Genomic DNA, 22,034 nt, shown 5'->3' with positions numbered 1-22,034 from the left:
TTATTTAGCCAGTTTTTTATTTCACCACATTTATAAGGATTGGTTTTCTATATCAATATTTTTTATCTAAACATACTAACTCGAGCGGTAAATTTAGTAAAAGATTGGTTAGTCTCCGCTCTGGTAACTCAAAAATGTGATTTTTTGTTGCTCAGTGTTATTATTATTCTAAACCTTTATTGCACTATTGCTTATATTTTAAACGATTTTATATTATTACCAGATGCCAGAATTAATGTAACATTTTTGGCTACTTTAAAGTATGGCTTGGTGCACAGATATTGTATGTCCATTGTTGAAATTGCATCGAATAATTAATAGTTAGTAGATGCTGTAATATTTCGGTTTTTCCTTTGTAAGGAAATTTATGTGGTATATGTATATAAATTACTTTGAAAGGAAAAACCTGCATTATTCCAGCATCTACAGACTTAAAATTCGATACGAATTCAAAAATGGACATACAATATCTGCTCATCAAATCATCGATGTGTACGTAATATGTATGTATATAATACAAACACATAAAACAATTTTTTTATTTCCATAAAATTGCGAACTTAATATAAATACTGAGGAAAATTTATTATTATTTTAAAATTAAATGTTATATACATATAATGCGTAAGGCAGACGCTATAATTTAAAATAGCATAAGTCCACCTTTCTTCATTTCGAGAAATATCTCGCGAAACATTATATTTAATGTTTCGGGTTTAACAATATTTAAAAATACTGGTGGCCTGTAATACGTTTCTTCTGCTTTTCCAAGATTAAGGACGTATTGAATTGAAAGAAGTGATAACAATTTGTGAATTATGTCAAATAGAAAGTGATTTTGGAACTGAAAATTGGAATTTCGCCACTTTCAAATATAACGGCTCATATAATGATTTTTAAGGCAACCTATTTTCGTCATATACTATTTGAAATATTTATTATATACATACATTTGTACATGTACAGTTTTTAAGTAACTGGGCTAATAATCCATATATTAATATTTAAAAACTTATCATAATTTTTGTTTTTAAGAATGTAATTATGTTTGTAATAATATATATGTATACATAGATATATAATATAAAGAAATTTGTAGCCATTTCAAAAGCGAACCATTTTCATGAAATAAAACTTCACACATTTTTTTGTATAAATTTAACGCAATATAACTGACAAACTATAAGTCGCCAGGCCAAATAATTATTATCACTTAAAAGTGTCATTTCTGTTCTTTTCTAGGATATTAAAATTATTCTGATTAAATAAATAATTTCAGATTTAAGGTGATTTTAAAATCAAACCATCTTCATTATACAAAATTTCACATTTTTTTGCAATACTTTACCGTAAAATAACGAACAAACTGTAAATCACCGGGCCAAATAATTATGATAACTTCAAATAATCAAATAATCAATTCAACAATAGAAATATTATTTTGATCTAATTATTAATTTTGCATTTATTATGATCTTAAAAGCGAATCATTTTCATTTTGTAAAAATTCGACGCAACACTGCAGACAAATTGCAAGTCACCAGGTCTATTAATTATCGTATAATTTTGATCATTTTAAAATTGAATTATATTATTTAATATGTTTAAGATTGATAATCTTGAATTTTTAACGATTTCAAAGGCCACATATTTTATATTGTGGCCACCATTATGTGCCCTCCCGAATAGAAGTAGTATTAAATCAAATTCTTTAATTATAACAATTTATCTATACATGTTATGTAAACGAAACTAAGTTAAAAATAAAAAAAAGTGGATATTTCGGTCGTGGTTTTTGGACAAACAAACAAACTGGAAGCGAAAGCGAACGTTTCTTTTGCGATTTGGCCGCGATAACACAAACGACCGTACACTATGCCAAAATATATAAGGATTTACCACGGAAAATTATCTAAACAAAGCGAAAACGTATTCGTCAGCAACAAGACGAAAAAATCGCAAAACAAAGAAAGCTAATTCAATACGGTGCGTAATTAAAATAATAATAATGAAAAAAAAAACAACACGTAACCGCCGAATGGAAAAAGATCGTGATATTTTTAGCGATCGTTGCTTTTGTACGCTTTTCCCCGTTGAAAATTTTTCTGTTTCATTTCTGAACGGTCGTACCAATAGTAGGGTATGGATAAGGGCCTCTTGAAACGTTCGACCGTCGGCTTAAGACCCTTTTGAGCCGAGAACAGCTCAGAGGCGTGAAGATTAGGTGTGTTCGAGTGCGCATTTGGCGACATCGACGAATACACATCGCCTATGCAAGTGTTGTTTGCGCTCACAGTCGCTTTCCCTCCATAATCGATTTGGAAAAACCGGCGTTTCGAAACCTTGAGACATGCTTGCACCCCTTTTAAAGACAAAAATTATTATTATTTATTCAATTAATCGTATACACTCATCTTTACAGATCGCTACATTGCGACGAGAGTACTATACAGATCAAGAAACACACCAAATTATATACTAATACATAATTATTATATACTAGTTGAACCCGGCATGCGTTGCAATGCCACTATAACGCATACAGTTCCCGTTCCCGTTCCCGTTTTCGTTCCGGTTCCTGTTTCCATTTGTCGGAAAAACGCAGGCAGCGAACACGTTGGTTGCGACGCGAAAACATTTGAAATTATAGCGTTGCAATGACACCCATTCCCGTTTCCGTTTTTTCCCGTTTTTTTTTCACAGTAATCTTCCCGGACATGCATACAACAAATCCTGAAAGTTCCATCGTAATCGGTTCAGTGGTTTAGGAACTTATTTTTTTTTTTTTATTTTTTTTTTTTTTTTTTATTTTTTTTTTATTTATTTCATACCAGGAAGGCATTACAGGTAAACCCCAATGCGCCTTCCTGGCCAAATTACAAACAATACAGCATTTTTTTATTATATAAGTCGCTAAATTACGAGACACTGACTTAAACTCGACAATTAACGAGACATCTATGAATTGTACATACATTTTTATTGTAATATTTACATTAATCATACTCTAATAGTGGTGACATAGTGGGTAGGAAGGATTTTTAGCCAATTTTTAATCGGGAATCGTTTCAACAATGAAATCAGAGAAAATTGGCAAACTCTGATAGGAAACGATCAACCAGGAGTCACAAATCCTGGTCTGACCAGCAGCATTACAGATATACTCAGAAAAATTCTTTTCAATCGAGGTCAGCTCAAGGGATCGAACTCGGCGCCTCTCAGTATTAAGCAGAAGCTTAACGACCGAGCCACGCTGCTGGCTAAATAATTAAAGGCACACACACAGACATTCATTTTTATATGTGTATAGACTAGTTTTTTTACCCGGCTTCGTTCAGTATGTGTAATATAAACAGCTTAAAAATGGCGAATCTAATAGTATTTAAATTCATTTTTTTTTATAAAATTTATTTGAATCAAAAAAAATATAATATTCAACCGATTGAATTGTCGTCATAGAAACTTTATTTTGTTTTCAAAGTTCCCAACCAAAAATACTTACATACATACATATGTACATACAAACTAACATACAAAGTCTTTTTCGAAATTATATATAATATTAGATATTTACATTATACATGACATCTATGGTCAAACTAAATAATCAATTAAATTACAATTAAAATAATCGATTAAATTACAATTTCTCAAGCATACATACATACATATATGTTTTAATATTAATAATTTTTGTCTATTGAATAAGATTGTGTTTAGACTTTAAAATTTGGCATACCATAGTTTGGGAAACGATGGATTTCCATATTGGAAAATGAAAAAGTTTATGAAATTTATTCGGATTTTGAAACTTTATTCCGATCAAAATAATCAATGCCAATTATTTAAATAATTTCATCTACAGGGTATGTTTTTAAAATCAAACAAAATTTTAAACAGTCGACAGTTTAAAATTTTAAATAATCCTGAATATATAGATATAATTCACTTTCAATCAAAATTTCAATCACATATCATCCCAAAATGTTCTCAAACTTAATCAAGACGTTTGTTTGAATTGTACAACACCAAATTCTTAGAACTGACATACGTCCTTTTATAACGAAAATCCTCCAGTGTTGCCACAGTGTCCGGATAATACTTAAATAACACTTAGCGGCATACCACTTGACCGTTTTAGTCAGTTTCGAGCTTAATATCTGACCCAGAATAGCAGATAACTTATAAGCACACTTCACAAAAAGCTACTCAAACCTCCAACAATAATTACGAGCAAAAATATTTCCACGGTGCGATAATTTTCCGAATATTTATTTATTATATTTTTAACATATTGATACGATCGAGTGGGAAAATATTCACATTCGAACGAATGTTTGTGGAGACGCGATGTCTCGCCGGAAAATATATACAAATAAGTAACTATACATATGTATATATACATATATTTCAATACACATAATATTTTATAAGTATGATCTAGACGATTTTTTATATTGTATGATTGCCTAAATTCATGCCCGATTTTCACACATGGCGCCAAACGTTTTTTAACGATAAAAGGGCACAAACATATGCGAACAACTAATGTTAACGATTTTCCGACGTTTCAAAATTATAAAATAAGCTCAACAAAGTTATAATTAAATTATAATTGAGGACGAAGAACTGTTGGGGAATCGCTGGCTTAAACGACTGATGAAACTATGGAAAGAATGTCAATTTAGATTAAATTTATGCGATCAGCGTAAGCGAAACTTAAGCCGTTAAGTATGTTGTTTATTAAGCTGTTTTTATAATGGTCTGTATTTTATATAACTTTGTTACAAAATTAAATAATTGTCAGTTTGTATATTAAATAAAAATAAAACTGTATTTATTTCTTAAAGCAAATTTTTAATATTACTTCAAAACTAAAAAAAGGATTTTATTTATTATTACACAAGCACTATTATAGAATAATTCTATTTTTACATACCTCTTATACAGTTCACATAGTTTTCGTGTTATTAAACATATATAATGCAATAATAACCCGTATAATTTAATTCTCATTTCCAGGAAATGTTTTAAAAATCAACGCGTCTGAATCCCATACAAAATCGTTATATATCACAAAATAAATATATATTCATTCATATATACGTATTAGAAAATATGTACATATGCAACGTTTTCAAAAAAAGACCTAATTTATAAAAATAAATAGTTATGTTTAAAAATAAAGCGTTTGCTGAATATATACATAACATATATGTATACATACATAAATACCTTCATTCAATAAAATCATACACTTACTATAAATTTAAAAATTATATCAAAGCGTACAAATTTTAATCACTTAAAGCGATACCTATGTAGGTACATATATATATATATATATATATATATATATATATATATATATATATATATATATATATATATATATATATATACATATATATATATATATATATATATATATATATATATTTTCTGAAAAAAATATCAAATAAACAACTTCTTCATTCAAAATTTATTTCGAAGCAAGAAATGGATTAGTTGATAGTCTTTTCACGAATAAGTTATCCGTGTCGTTTACGTGTAAAATCTGAAAAAAATATCAACGGGAACATGCTGGTTTTTTTTGGTTTATATGCACCCTTCACATTTTACTTTTCATGTTTTTACACTTGTTTCAAACAGCGTATATATAAAGGTGTGTTGGCTTCGGTCCACACTCTCGCTAGTGACCGTTTCGGCGCGTCGCATACCGATGAATCATTAGCGACGCGCAATCCAAGAGAGATGCGCGGCTCGTCGCAACGCTCAAACGTTCCGGAAACACATTCAAATCAGACACCTTAATTATAAATTTGTGCGATATAATTTAATGGACAATTCACATAGACAAACATGTGTACAAGAAACGTTTAAAAATATCATAGAAAAGATAGAAAATTAATTCATTAGGCTAAAATCATGTTTGTTATATTAAGGCTTAAACATTTTTTCTAAACCTTAAAGCTCTTATGATATAAATCAATTCAATCCAATGCACTACGAAGCGTTTCATTTCCGATGAAAGCTTTTTAAAATCTCTAATACTGATTCTACTAGATATGAATAAACTCTAAGATACATATAGTGTTATTTGGTTTAAAATTTCCACTTTAATGCAGAATCTAGACGTCATTAACATTTATAATACTTCAGAAACTAAACTTGACCGTCTACATTGCGACAGTCAACTTTGATTTTCTCTCAAACCTATTAAGAACGATTAAATCAACCATTCATAAAGAGTTTTTTTCTTTATTGAATTGTATCTATGTACATATAAAAAATTGTGAAGGCCTTAAATAATACAATGCATATAAAAATTGCAATAATATTTAATAGTAAATCCATAAATCTATAATGAATTTTTAAACGTACGACGTGCTAAACATATACATTTATAAATTGTATGTATATCTCGATATTTTATTTAATTTTTTAATAATATAATACAAAAATTTTATTGCATTGTAGTTTTATTATATTTATTAATTTTATTTTATACGACATCTACATATGTATGGTCAAAAATTGTATATTTGTATGGTCTTATTGTAAGTTTTATTCAAGGCCAATTACAAACATCGATTAACAATCATTGAGACATATATCGACAAATTTGCAGCACTTTAAAAATCAGCGAATTTAAGATGCTGTAAACGTAAATTTTATGAGAAATAGGACAGGTTTAAAATCAATTTTTTTTAAACCTGTGTAATAGCATTCAGAATTTAATATCATCAATATCTTATGTTCCAAAAATCTTACTCTCAAATTGATTGATTATAAACAAAGCATTCTGTTTACAAATAATAACCACTTTCCGGGAACGTTTTGTACGCCCTACGCATTTTACGCACACCCAACTTCCGAGTTGGATAAAAGTACCGGGCGTCGCTCGGATGCGAAAATTTATTTCTACAAAAATAATTGGAAATAGTTTCAAAAGCGATATCGCTGAAAATTTCCAACAGATACGTATTATTTTTGATCTCACAGGGTATGAAACACTTGTTCGGCAAAGTATCCAGAGACGTCGACCAAGTTGCGACCCACTCACTCCTTGTAAGAAAGTGCAAGAGAAGAAAAGTTCAAATAAAATTTAAACGTGCTACGTCCCCTTCCTCCCTCCCTCCTCTCTCCTTTTCCATCTTTTCCTTTGATGTGGCGAGTTTTCCGCGCATTGTTTCCGCGGAAAAGCTGCAAACACTTCTTCTCTTTATTGTCTCCCATTTTTATCTATATAATAGACGTGTGTGAGTTTTATACGAGCTTCCTCGAACAGACGGACATACAGACACATCGGTGCAGAGAACATAAAGGGGATCGGAAATGGATCGACTTCTACATGTTTGCTGAAAACAATGAAAAGCGTACTGTGGCGCATTTTCGCCTCTGAAACCCCGCATATTGTATTATATTTCGGAAATGAAAGCGATCCTTTAAAGTTGACTCGGTTTTCATACTGAATATACATCAAATATTATAAAATCGAAACAATGTATAACAGTTTAAACACAAAGAAAATATAATAAAAATAAAATAGAAAGCAATATCAAAGCGTTCAATCAAGCAAGTTGATAGACTGTGAAATCGACCATAATAAACCTACATAACCCATCGAGAGTGAGACAGAGAAGGAAAATTTAACCTGGATAAACAATAGATGTTTCCTTTATGAAACTAAACTTGATTTTACGACTTTAATAGAAGACAAACAATACAAACGAATTCAAATATATAATACGTATAGTATGTAACATATGTACATATGTATATACATATGTACGTAGAGCCCTATTGAGTTTGAATTGGTCGGAATTCTCAATTGAAATCACACGCTTAAACGAGATGTTAAAATTATATGAAGCATTAAATTATACGACACGGAACTAACCTTGGGCTAAATTTGCATGATCATTCAATGATCCAGTATTATTAGATTGTAGAATTGCAATCGAAAATACGTACATATGTATACAGATTGATTCATATCTCGTGTCATCTAACTGGCATTGGAAATCGTACGAGTATTAATAAATCTTAAATCATTTGCTTACAGCTGATATTTTATGTAACTATTTATAAAAAATGTAACTTTACAAAAACTCATTTGTAAATTTCGGTAAAATAAAATTTCAACCAAAAATAATACCGACTTTTAATAGAAAACATCAATTTCTTTTTCTTTATTTTTGCAACAATTTGATTATGAGTTTGATTTTATATTTTTAGTAGTGTTGTGCCCGATGTAATATCATCGTATGGGTTATGCCATATTGAGCTATTAATTAAAAAATAAATAAAATAAATGTGTCGGCCCTACAGCATATACTTATTATGTATATGTATAAACAATATAAAACACCAAAGGAAAAAAAATGAATTTATTAAATAAATTTTAATTAGATGGCGCTAAATGCTCAGAGAATTATTAGCCTAGAGGAAAAATTGGTAGCAAACAGTATATATATATAGAAGTTTTATGTTAATCTGTTATTATGTTCGTATTATATTCATACGTTTTAGCTGTCAGGTACATATGTCGAATCGAAACGACTATTATAGTACGGCGAGCGTTATCGCACACAAACACACACACATAATAGCGCTATTCTTTATACATATATGATATGATGTTATTTATAAAAATAAAAATAAAAGTATTTTTAAAGTAAATTAAAGTAACTGATCATGATGATTATGATTAACGAAAAGAACGTCGTAAAATATCAAAAAAATTTCGATAAAAATGTGTCAATTATAATACACCTTGTATTTATCTACATACATACATATATCCATGTATAGTACTTGTGAAAACACCCGTATATAATTCCAAAATCAATTACAAACAAAAATTGGAAAAATTATCGATTTGTGGCAACCTGCGAGTGGTAAAAAAGAATAATAATATAATATACTAGTGTTTTTACCCGGCTTCGCTCGGTATTTGTAGTATAAACCGCTTGAACATGGCCAATCTAATAGTGAACATTTTATTAATATTCATTAGTTTGATGACGTCACGGATTTACGAACCAACAATGCTTACATACATACAAAGTCTCTTTCAAAATTATATATTAGATTATATTAATATATAATTAATAATATATATTTTTTCCAATAAAAGGTTGCACCCTAAAAGAGATCAACACCAACGAAACAAAAAGACCATACATAGATGCATACATATACCAAATTACATAAAACATTTGAAAGCCCTCGTTTGACTTAAGTGAATTACGTCCGAAGGAGTTGAACTTGTACCCAATTCAAAGCTAAACGAATTAATTTCAAACGAAAACCGGTAATACGATACTGCCTCCCGATGAGAGAGGAAGGGTATTCCCAGCATCCCCATCCCCCCTCTTTCACTTCCGGTCTTCTTATTCTCTGACCGACATTTTTGCGTCAAGATTCCACCCCACCCCATTGTCCGTTTCCCTTCTTTTTTATTTCGTATTTGTTCGCCTTACCTTTGAGTACAGGCCGGTTGAAAAGTGTTGTGCGTCTGGGAAACGTCGGCAGCCCTGGGCCGCCCCGTGTTTTCAGACTGCTGAATCCCCCGCGGATGCTGAAACAAATCGTGAATATTTTAATATACAACCTTATCTATATATGTACATACACAGGGCTTTATTTCGGAATCTTCGAGTGTGTCGGTATTTTCCCACCAAGATATAGAGTTAGAGACTCTCTTTATCAATGGGAACTTATTGCTCAGCGTTCAAATCGTAAATGAAATTTTATGAGTATTTTCGATAAGGGTCTTGATAACTGATAACTGGCTTACCTCGATAAAATAAACGAATTTTTGTTATTAATCTATTCTATTCTACGTGGAATTTTATTTAATTCTCATATAAAGACAATTTAATATATTATCCCTATTAATTCAATTCAGATTCGTGTAAATACGAGTAAATACTAGTACGCAATTTCACCGATTTAAAATTCAGCACACTTCCAATTAACCCTTTTAAACGAAAACAAAAAATAGTGTGGCCAGAATGCTATTCCAATAAACATGTTTCAATAGGAAATATTCAATATAAAATACTTTTAACAGTGGGAAAAAATCCCAAGTGAAAATACGTACTTTTGACTTTTAATTTAAACTGAACTACTTAGAGAGATTTGAAAGCTGAAAAGTACTACAAATGAAAGATAAAATACCCGACTATAGATTCCAATATTCATTTTTAACGGGAAATTGACAGATTTTGAGACATCGATCGGACAACACCAAGATATAGAAAAATCGTGCGATTTAAAAAACACATATATCTCCTAATCTCGAGCTAATCAACATTTTTTATTACCAGACTCGTGTTCACTGGGCATAATTCTATAAGAAAAGTCATATCTCGTCTCTGAACCAAAAAAAAAGTCGTCATTTGTCGAACAGTGTTATTATAATTATCAATAAGTTGAATTTCGGCTGCCATTTTATATTAAACATATTTAGAAGACCATATAATGTTTTACATATTAATTTTTGTATCAACACGCATACATACATAAATACAATTATCATTTAATTTATTAGTGCAACCTAATGATAATTGATTCTAATAACTAAAATTCGATCAAATTCAACGTTCAACACAAAGCTAACGAACTATTCTAATTATTGAATAAAAGCTGAACAAGCTTCAGAGTGAGTTGATACGAAAAATAATGCTATTAAATCAAACAACACACTTTTAAGCTTGAAAAATCATATTTTAGCATACAAAAAAAAATTCGAATAAATAAATAGGGTTGCGAAATTGGATTGATGACAAGTTTATTTGACTGTCGACAAATTCACCTATCAAATGATTAAGTGTAGACATACGAAAACATGAAATATATTTAATATATATGTACCTATATATACTCCTATATATATAGAGTCAATAAAATAAACGGAAAAACACACTCGCACATTGCCAAATTTGTTTTTCGACTGATTGCGTATTGACAAATTTACGTATCGGTTCTAAAAGATCCAAAGTCAAATATACATACACTCAACATCTATCGACTAATATCATTTTTTTTTTCTAGATTATTCAACAATTAAAGAAGCTTCATATTCTTTCTGAAAAACTGTTGAAGAGTAATCCATATATTCATTTTCCTTATAATTGTATAGTATCTCAATTGATCAACATTCAAAATGCAAAATCCGCAGCTGGACAAACACACATATTATTTAAGTATATATTATACGTATATAATTATTGCATAAGTTCATGCCCGTTTACGTTTACAGCTATTTATCAAAATCGTGCATACATTTATGTATTTATCTCATATATTACATATGAACAATATTCGTGAACTACATATTTCGACCGTTGAAAAAGCTACAAATGCTTAAGAATATTACGGATTTTTCCATATTAATTTTATCTTAATTAATCTGTTAACTATATGTATTTGTAATCTGAAGTTACATATAGGTATATAATTCGAGCAAAAAATCATCTTTTACATACATTTTATGTATATATACGTACATACGTACACTTTTTCTAATCCTTTTAAAGAATTCCAAAAGCTACAGATTATTTGTGAATAACTACTGAAGGGTTTTATCAAAAATCTATGTATATATGTACATATGTAGACATACAAACGTATAAATATATAAACATATTAAGTATCAATAAAAAATAAGTGTTGCAAATATGAAAAAATTCAATTGTCGATCACTAACTTTTTAGGTCCATCGTAAATGCTACCTTTCATTATAGGCTCCACCTTTCAGCTTAAATTTTTTTATCTCTCAAACTACTCAATGAATTGAGCTGAATTTTTTTCACATATAATATGTGTATGTATAAATTTCAGACAATTATATTTATGTCATCTGTTAGTAATAATTTTACTACTCAGTGTATCAAACTGAAATTCCAGTTGTATAAAAGTTTCAGCTATTGATTTAATCTCAATTAAATCAACATTCAGAATGCAAACTTCACAAATTATCTGAACTGTACAAGAAGAACATTTAACACACAACAAAAGTGGAGTGTTGGCCTCCGAATTTGCTCTAAATAATTCCGCCATGTTTACAACACCGTGATGCGTGCGAAAATTGGCGTATCAGTTCCAGCGTGAAATTTCCCAACATCGTAATACAACAAAACACACACACACACACACACGCACGATACATGTATTACAATATATAATATACTTAGTTTGTATATATTATATCCAGGTTTTGTCTCGTCGCATTTCCACCGTATAAACGGTCCGATCATCGGCGAAATTTCCGTGCAAAACTCCCAGACGGTTCGAGTTAAATTTCTCGAAAGTTTTTCCTTTACCCTTATCATACACGTACGAGAGCAACATGTAGATAAAGTAGCGAGAGCGTAAATAATCCGAATATTTTTCTCAGACAATGTGAAAACAAGTACGGGGAGATGTAGATCCTCACTCCAGGGACGTGCCGGGGCTTCGGGGTAGTTGTGTGAAACTTTCCCCTCGCTTCTTCTCATTCGAGCCTGTCTTAAGAGGGTTGGATAGCAGCGTCACTTTTGAATATCGCTTTATAAAAAATGTTGTTTTTGTTTCTGTCTTCGAGCTACAGCCCGAACTACCACGAAAGTGAGTGAGAGTGTGTGTGTGCGCGCGCGTTTTGCATCGAGCACAAATTCCCAAACATCGAATATTATTGATGTATTATTGATGCGAGCGGGAAATATTTGTACTTGCAACGTTTGGGAACATGCATCTTTCGTAATATGCTGTTTCGGTCGCTCGCGCTTATGAATGTATTTACGCGTCCCGCTTCTTTGAATTCTCCTTTCCGTCGTGTCATATGCATATCGTTCAGCGTTTGTTTGTACGAAAGTCTAAGAACTGAGTACTTACAATGGATGGAAGAAAAGGGAAGAAATAACGTATGTTCCAGTCGACTAAAAGACAAAAACGATATTTTAAACGAAATATCCATCTTACAACACATTCGACCACCAGGTAATAATGCTTTCTTGTGACTTAGTAACTATTATTTATTATGCAAAATGTAGTGATGTGAGCATAGCATAGGAAAAGGAGTAAGACAAGGAGATACAATCTCGCCCAAGTTATTCAATGCGGTGCTTGAGGGAGTTTTCAGGAAATTGGATTGGGATACAGCCGGAGTAAGCATCAATGGTCGCTTTTTGAGTCACCTTCGGTTCGCAGACGATATAGTTCTAGTAGCTCGTGATTCAGCTGACCTACTTATCAGACTAACACAGCTGGACAGGGAAAGTAGAAAAGTAGGATTAAAAATTAACGTAGATAAGACTAAACTAATGTTCAATAGTTATTGCATGCCCTTAGATGATAAACCAGTAGAAGTAGTAAATAATTATTTATATTTAGGTCAAATAATTGACATGTCTGGTAGTAAAAATGAAGAGATAAAGAGACGTATGAAATTAGGGTGGAGTGCATTTGGACGGATGAATGCTGTTTTTAAATCAAAAATGCCACTCTGCCTGAAGAAAAGGATCTTTGATCAATGCGTTTTGCCAGTGATGACGTATGGATGTGAAACTTGGACACTGAACGCCAAGATGCAAAATAAAATCCAATGCACTCAAAGAAGTATGGAACGCTGTATGCTTGGCATAACGAGGAAAGACAGGAAGCGGAACACGTGGGTGAGAAATATGACAAGGGTAGTGGACATAGTGGATAGAGTGAAGAGATTTAAATGGCAATGGGCGGGTCACGTAGCTAGGAGGATGGACGAAAGGTGGACAAAAGAAGTGCTTGAATGGTACCCGAGAGAAGGCAAAAGAGTAAAAGGAAGACCGCAAGGAAGATGGGTGAACGAAATTAGGAAAATGTGCGGAATGAGATGGATGAGTGTTGCGCAAAACATAGACGAGTGGAAGCGTGTTGGAGAGGCCTTCATCCAGCAGTGGATGGCGAATGGCTGTAAATGATGATGATGATATATATATATATATATATATATATATATATATATATATATATATATATATATATATATATATATATATATATATATATATATATATTTATAAATATATATATATTTATACATATACACATACATACATACACACACAAATACATACATTCATATACATATACATACATACATACATACACATATACATATGTATTCGACTTACGACCGACGGTCAGGAACGTATCTCCGTCGTAAGTCGAGGAATTCCTGTTTACTTTATAGTATTCTCGATTTACAGTGACATCGATGTCGCCAATGCTGCTGCTGTTGGAAACTTAGCTGTAGCCTCCACAAGTTCTGGACCGACATCTTTGTATACAGTTCCGCGAGATTTATTCGATCAAAATTTATCAGAAACAGCTAGTTCAACGTCATCAACGAGGCTTGATGATTTAGTTATAGAAGCAGAAGCAGACAATCCCAACGAAACAGATATTCATGAACAATTAGAAGGGCGCAGAATAGTAGATATTAAATATTTATTTTCAGCGCTTTCAAAAATTTAGCATGAACACACTAATTGTACATTATCTGACTTAAATTTTGTGAAAGAAATAAGAAAAGGTTTTCTCAGCGAATATGTTTTTCGGTGTAGAATGTGCTTAGCAAAGGAAACTGTATACTCCGAAGATCCGAAACTGCAAGTTTCCGCAAATACTGCTTTCGTAGAAGGAATTATTTGTACAGGTAATGGCTATTCACAATTAAATGAAATTTGAGTCGTGGAACTTACACAAGCATAGAACAACATTTAGCGCCAACAATCGAAGAATGTGCCTTTGATGAAATGATTGTCGTTGGTGAAGAAGAAAAAAGGCTCGCCATTTTAAATGGTGACATAGACGAGGAAGGATATCCCTTACTGACAGTCATTGCAGACGGTTCTTGGGCAAAGAGATCATATAAAAGTGGGTTTAACTCCTTGTCTGGTGCAGCGTGCATAGTAGGGCTCCGAACTAAAAAAGTTTTATATCTCGGAGTACGAAACTCTTTTTTCAGACTAGCGTTTTATACGCGCGTATAATCTCGTTTTTTGAAGTGCATGTAGGCACGTATAGGCGCTTCGTTTTCCATACGCGCAACTCGTACGAGCGTAGACGCGCTTATAAGCTCGTATTATCCATGTTGATACTAAATCACCACTACCGGTTCGAGCGAAAACGCCGAAATAAGCCCGTGTACGCGCGTTCGGTTTTTTGAAGCGCAAAAAGTAGCGCGCGTGTAAGCGCGTATGGCGAAATGACCGTATACGCGCAGAAATAAAACGCTAGTCTGAAACCGCCCTTACTGCTGCATATGTGCCAGAGCTACAAAATTAAATATAGATGCAACTGAGCACAAGTGTTTTAAAAATTGGCGTGACAGCGCTAATGTCATGGAAGCTGATAAGTCTATTTAAATATATCTATATTTTATTTAATAATGTGTGTTTTATTTTCATTTATTATTTTATGTTCAGTATATTTGTTATCTGTAAATGCATTTTCATTTTTCAAAACTGCACCAAGGAAAGATCCCTGGAAAATATACTTCCCACTTTTATTACTAATTGTTTTAATAAAAAATATATTTGCCTTCTGTTTGTACCTGTGAACAATATTCAAGAAGAAAAAAATCGTATATATCAATTTAAAATAATTTGCCCGTGAAAGGGTTTAATTACTATAATCTTTTCCTGTATTTTAAAAAATGTGAATATTTCACTAATATATATGTAGAAAATAGATTTTAGTATTTTATTTTCATTTTCTCCGCAAACAAAATGAAAAAATATTTTGAATAAATTCAATAATTACTTTACATAACACATTGTTTTATTTTAGAAGTTCGTATAAAAGTGTCACGTACATACATAGACACACCAATCTGGAGAAATAAAAAGAAATCGACAAGTGAGAAGTTGCAATTTGGTGTGCGCGAATATAGTACTTGCGCGCGAATATGTAATACGTACATATTGTGTAGTTACGATTCGAGAGAATTGTATATCGTATGTATGAACTTGTTATGTGAACAGTGGAGTCGTATGTGAGTGCGAGTGTGTGTGTATAGTGTACGTGTACGTGTACTAGCCTCGGACCCCCCCCGACCCCCGCACATATATTGAGTAAAAGGGACAGATGCGCGTCCAACAGATTCTACCTCTTTTAAATTTACAAAATCCAGCTTTCCTAATCAACTATTTTCTCCTCCAAAACTGAACCAATTTTAAAAAAAATTTCATCATCGGTATGAGAAAGATATTTTCTGTGCATCTATCAGCGTATTTTTTTTAAAATCGACCGTTAAATAAGCACGCTGGACTCTTTTCGTGGGTGTAAAAAAGAGGCGATTTTATAGATGTTTGGCGGCTCCTAGCTCCTACAAAAAATAATAAATCAAAAAAATAAAACGATAGATGCACCCCAATGGTGGATATCCATAGCATATTAAAAAATAATTTCTCTAGTGCCATAATTGAGGAAGGGAGAAGTTTAGTAAGTTTGTATGGACAAGGCGCTGCTGTCCAGCCCTCTTAATCGCAAGATAAAAATATCCCTCTTTTGCTTGAATTTTTTTTTGTTATCTCCGTCTTTGGTATGACGCTTGGATAAAATCTAATTGGGTCGTTAGGTTTGGGAGTGGGTAATTTTCAAATGAGCCAATCGGTAGATTGGTCGGAGATGGCTTTGGATCGTTTCAGATGGATAGATTACTTTCGACGAAATTTTCGAACGGTTAAGTTCTAATGTAAAAGTATTAGCTAGCTATTGACAAAATTTGTGTATATTTTTAATCTTATAATAATCGAAGCTAAAAGGAGGTTTGTAAAAAAATTTTCGTATATGAAGAGCCGAACTTGATTTTTATTTTTTACAACATTAAAAAAAATTCAGATGTGACCGAAATATGGACTTCTGTCTATGTATTTGAGGAATATAAAAAGGTCAAAAAATAAATTTCGATAATTAGACATACATACACGTTCACACATACTGGTTATGGGAGAATTTTCGATACAAATTGACCGAAAATGTATGGAAACTTACACAAAACAAAAGTTCTACTTCCGGTTTTTAGATTTTGTTCAAAATTTTTAATAACTTAACATTACTATATATATTATAAAAATAAATCATCAAGAGGATAGAAATAATTAAAAAGATCAAAATAAAATAATGAAATATTGTTTAAAAATAAATTACCACTTCCGGTTTACGAATTCTAAACAAAACCTTATCAACTCTAAGTCAGTACATAGAGAATACAAATATAAATTTTCAGCTTGATACATTTAGTGGTGTGGAAAAAATCGTGTGGTCACAAAATTTTTGACTTTTCTAAGATTAAAAAATCGCACTTCCGGTTTATTGAATTTAGTGATTTTTTTTATTTTTATCACATTGAAACAATAATTATACTTCAATAATTTTCTCGGGAAGAGCACAAATATTTAAAGGGTCGAAAAAAATAGTGGAAGAAAAATCGAACAAGAGTAAACTGCCACTTCTGGTTGGGTCTTTCCTTGATTCTATATACAACTTGGTATTAAACTTAAACTTCTACATATAAAATTTTTGTTCAATGCACTCAAAGATTTCTGAGAACTACTTAAAAAACCTCGATTATCTACAGTAAAAGTACAACTTCCGGTTGTGGTAAATATAATTAAAGAATATTATTATATAAAATTTATGATTTCTATTACATGTTAAAAATTTTCAGTCGAATCCGTTGAACGGTTTGGGATATAATTGAATCCAAAAACTTATAAAAGAGAGGACATCTATGTACGTATAACCCAAGTACCATTTCCGGTCAACATAAAAATTTCAAAAAAATTCACACCATATCGATTAGAATTTCAAAAACGGATACTAAGTTTCAGTTTGTTAGGACTAACGGTCTTTCAAAAATCTTCAAAATTCACAAACACACATACTAACACACGATCGATTCTGAGTTCGAATCAGTCAAAATCTCGAGTTCAAATTTCCGCATGTTCACAAAATTTCATCTATTGCTACCACTTACATACATAGATAAAGTAACAATTCAAATATATATTTCATAAATTTTGATACACCTGTATAAAAAAGATTTCAATTAATACTAAAGCATAGTATTGATTTAAAATAAACACAAATTTTTGACTTTTACACGAAACGTTCTATAGAATTGACAAACAATTTAAATTTATTCGTGAATTAGAACATATCTTCTGAGAAGGTCCATTTTTTATGAACCAACTGTCAAGTTATAATAGAATTTATTAACAAAATACATTGAATTTTCACAATTACATATATGAGGTAGACTATTTCTTCGTTAGAGCCAAGATCTCACTACAGCTGTGTTCGTTTTAAATATTAAACAAATTAAACTGAATACGTCTGATTTAAATCAACTGTAAGCACTTCACTAGAATTAATATCACAATTCAAATCACATTACATAACTAAATTTCTAAACATACACTGTTTATAAATGTGCATACATTAGAAATTCCTTGGCATGATAAACCGACACTAAAACTCACACATTGCGTATATAAATCCATGAATTTAATAATTTCAAACACAATTAAAATAATACTCACTGCTTGAATTGCGTCAGCAATGAATGAATTAAATATTCACTTCAAATACGTATGTTTATAAAATAGCAGAACGAACACGTCCCTGAAACAATACAAAATTACATTTTTTAATTCAAGCACAATTTCATACTAAAAGGTGGTTTATTTTTAACGCAAACATATAACTGAAGATGTCGGGTTCAATTTCAAAAAATATTATTCAAATCTAAACATGAAAATGACCTCTTGTGACCGGTCAAAGTTGGCACGGTGCGGATAAACTTATTTACGAAATCACACAATATTGAATTCGAAATGGATTTTCGCAAAAATGCTCGCTGAAAATGCACTTTGGATCGGTTTCAGTTACGACCGTTCAAACTTTCAGCGTCTGAAAGAAAGTCGCTCGACCGAAAAATCGTTATATGTATATTTAAGCCGAAACTTTTCCCATGAGGTTTTCACGACTGAAAAAGGAGAAAACAACAACCATTGATTGATCAATTATATTTTGCGCTATCTTGACTGAAACACGACTGAATTTTTTTTTCAACCTCAAAACAGAACGTTCGTTTACGTTGATAAATAACCAGCTATAAACACGTGTGGCCATTTTTCAGAAATGAACTATGTACTAGTAACGAAACGGTCATGCAATTTGCTAAGATTATTTTGATATTATTATTCAACGACAAAACGTCCAAACATCAACCGTTGACATCTGTCACTATAGACGAGAATGATTATACTGTTAGTATTAAAAAATAAATACAAACACAGTAGCGTGCTTCGGAAATTTTAATACAATTACAAATTAAGCGTTCATTAAAATGAGGCAATGTAACAAACGTAGCCGGATTAGCGTCCAACGAATTAATTACACGCCCATTGTACGGGAGATTTTATGACTTTTGCACACGAAACCGAAAAAAATAAATATATATTACACACATATATATCAAACTGCGTTCCAAATTTAAAAAAAAGGTACACATGTGTGTGTGAGAATCGAGAGATTAGTATGCGTATTTCGGTATGCTGAACACGTCGACGGTCTAACATTCGTTCGGATTGTAATCGGAGACGTGAAAAGCCCTCGATATGTCACTGTGATATGTCATATGTTGCAAAATAATGAGAGGATTTGAAAATCTACCATTTCGACTCCTCCCCGTTCAATTACATCGAAAAATTTTGACAATCCAAAGGAAAACCTATTGAAATAATTCAATTGCATATTCGTTGTTTCATTAGTTCAAATCTGGAAATTCAAGTCAAATTTAATTTGAATATCTATTTCTTTATATATTTATTTGGGGGTATTTTTATTAAATTTAATATAAATTATAGACAGAACTAATAAAGTGGCTAATTTTCATTATACATCTACATACACAATATGTACATATGTATGAATTTATAAAATTGAAGAAAGCGATAGAAATTCGCCAAAGAAAATCCATTCAAGAATTCTATCACATAAACTCATTATATGAGCCACTATAATTGAAAGTGGCGTTTCACTATAAGTGAAAGTCCAGTTTTCTTCATTTCGAGGAATAATAAATGTAATATTTTGCATTTTACAGTATTTAAAAATACTGGCGACCTGTAATAAATTTATTCTTCTTTAAAAAATTTGTGAATTAATTCAAACTGAAATGATGTTTTTGGAACTGAAAATAGGACTTCTGCTACTTTCAAATATGTATAACATATTTGAAATGCTCATATAGTCAATATTTAATGCAAATTTGATTAATGAAATAAGCCTATTCTAATAAATATTTTTTTTTCGCATATTGTTGTATCAAAGAGAAGATTCTACAAAAGTTTCTCATAGCTGCATATACATGTGTATGTAAATTCAGATAAAATTAATTAATTTACCCAAACGTAATTTGATTTAGATCATTGACTTTAGAGAGTCCCTAGTTAATAATATGTACAACATGTATTATGAGCATTTATAAGAATTGTAAATAGGTTTTTGAGCTCTTTTTCCTATTATGCTGAACTTAATATTAGAGTAATATAATACTATAATTACTAACAAAAAAAAAGTAAAATACAAAACGATCAGTAGATCAATAGCTATGAAAATAGATATAAGGAATATTTTTAACATAATTTAGTAATAATAAAAAACATTAACAAATCAAAAAGATAAAATTAAACGAATAAAAAATGCTTACAATCAACAAAAAAATCATTAAACAACTGTATTATCTACGGCAAAAAAATTTATTATTAATTTCTCCCTTATAATTAGATACAAGGGAGAAATTAAATGAAGCTTATTTTTCAAATCTAATTCTCATCTAACCGAGAAGAAAAAAGCAATTGAGAAAAATGTACGTTTACATTCAATTATACTGAAAAATGAATATCAAAAATAAAATAAAAAACACCGGTAACTACAACATTTGCCTTATCATGATGTTTTTGAAAGGCGAATGTGTCAATTATCTTCATTTTTAAACATTGATAAAAATTGATAAGATAATACTTCGAAGCATCAAAACTTGCACTGTCATCCAAAAAGAACGATTCTATCGCTTGCATCAATTTTAAAAATATGCACATTTATTTCTACAGATCTGTCATCGAGAGTGGAAGTCTCTTAACACTAAATCATCACTAAATTTTTAAAACTTCAACTCCACGATCGACCTCAAGCAAAACCTACTCAAAACTACAGCAACCAACAGATATAATAAATCAGAGACAGATCGACCTCGCCACTGAAACATTTGACCGGAAATGCAATTCTGAGACAACATAAAACGAAAATCCGTACAACGCCAAATTTACCAACGAAATAACCGGAAAACGCGACACACACGACACTCGGAAATTTTCATCTATATATTTTGAATATTTTAAAACCTCGGTTTTTGGTGGTTGTCGATGGTCGACGGCGGCTGTACGTGTCTCCCGTTGGCCACGGACTGATTACATGGTTAAAATGTTACCGAAGACCTTAGCCAAGTGACTAAGATGTATTTTGAGTGTTGGACTCGTGTGTTGGAGTCGGATGTGTATGTAAAGGCTCACTCACACCGACGGCCGAATGTGCTATTTTCAATTCCGATTGTGGAAGTCCACGCTGTGTTTCAGAGAGCTAAAGATGTCTGTCGTCGTTTCTTTGTCGCTCTTTTTATCTGTATCCGTGCCGATTCACATATGCATGTGTACATACATAGGTACATGAGTATATTTGAGAAGTTCATCGCCTCACAATTACTATTTTATATTTAGTCGAGTGTGATTATAATTAGACGGGCGAGTTCGAACGATTGTCTTCCGATGGTTGATCTTGAAAGAATTGACTACCAATCTCGCATTCTCTAGATTAATTCATCTGCCTAAAGTTCACAATATATGTAGAACATAAACGTAGCTCAATGGTTAAGCTAATGTTTACCAATACAAAGATCGCGAGTTCAAATCGAAAAAAAAAATTGGATCTGT

The 22,034-nt window shown here is 31.3% G+C and overlaps 1 protein-coding gene across 1 annotated transcript in view; it reads right to left on the bottom strand.

Annotated features, from left to right (window-relative positions):
• tn (tripartite motif containing protein thin) overlaps positions 1 to 21,696 on the bottom strand; it is a 108,403-nt gene extending 86,707 nt beyond the window's left edge. Inside the window, exons 1-3 of the mRNA XM_077442926.1 lie at positions 21,450 to 21,696; positions 18,582 to 18,663; positions 9,489 to 9,586 (exon numbers count right to left, since the gene is read on the bottom strand). The gene's annotated coding sequence lies outside the window, so the exon portion shown is untranslated. The remainder of the gene's footprint in view (positions 1 to 9,488; positions 9,587 to 18,581; positions 18,664 to 21,449) is intronic.
• Between the last annotated feature and the right edge of the window lie 338 nt (positions 21,697 to 22,034).

Source organism: Arctopsyche grandis, chromosome 12 (assembly GCF_051622035.1).
Source record: "Arctopsyche grandis isolate Sample6627 chromosome 12, ASM5162203v2, whole genome shotgun sequence".
NCBI classification, from domain to species: domain Eukaryota; kingdom Metazoa; phylum Arthropoda; class Insecta; order Trichoptera; family Hydropsychidae; genus Arctopsyche; species Arctopsyche grandis.
The sequence above is the reverse complement of the archived record's forward strand: the minus strand, read 5'-3'. Positions and strand labels throughout refer to the sequence as shown.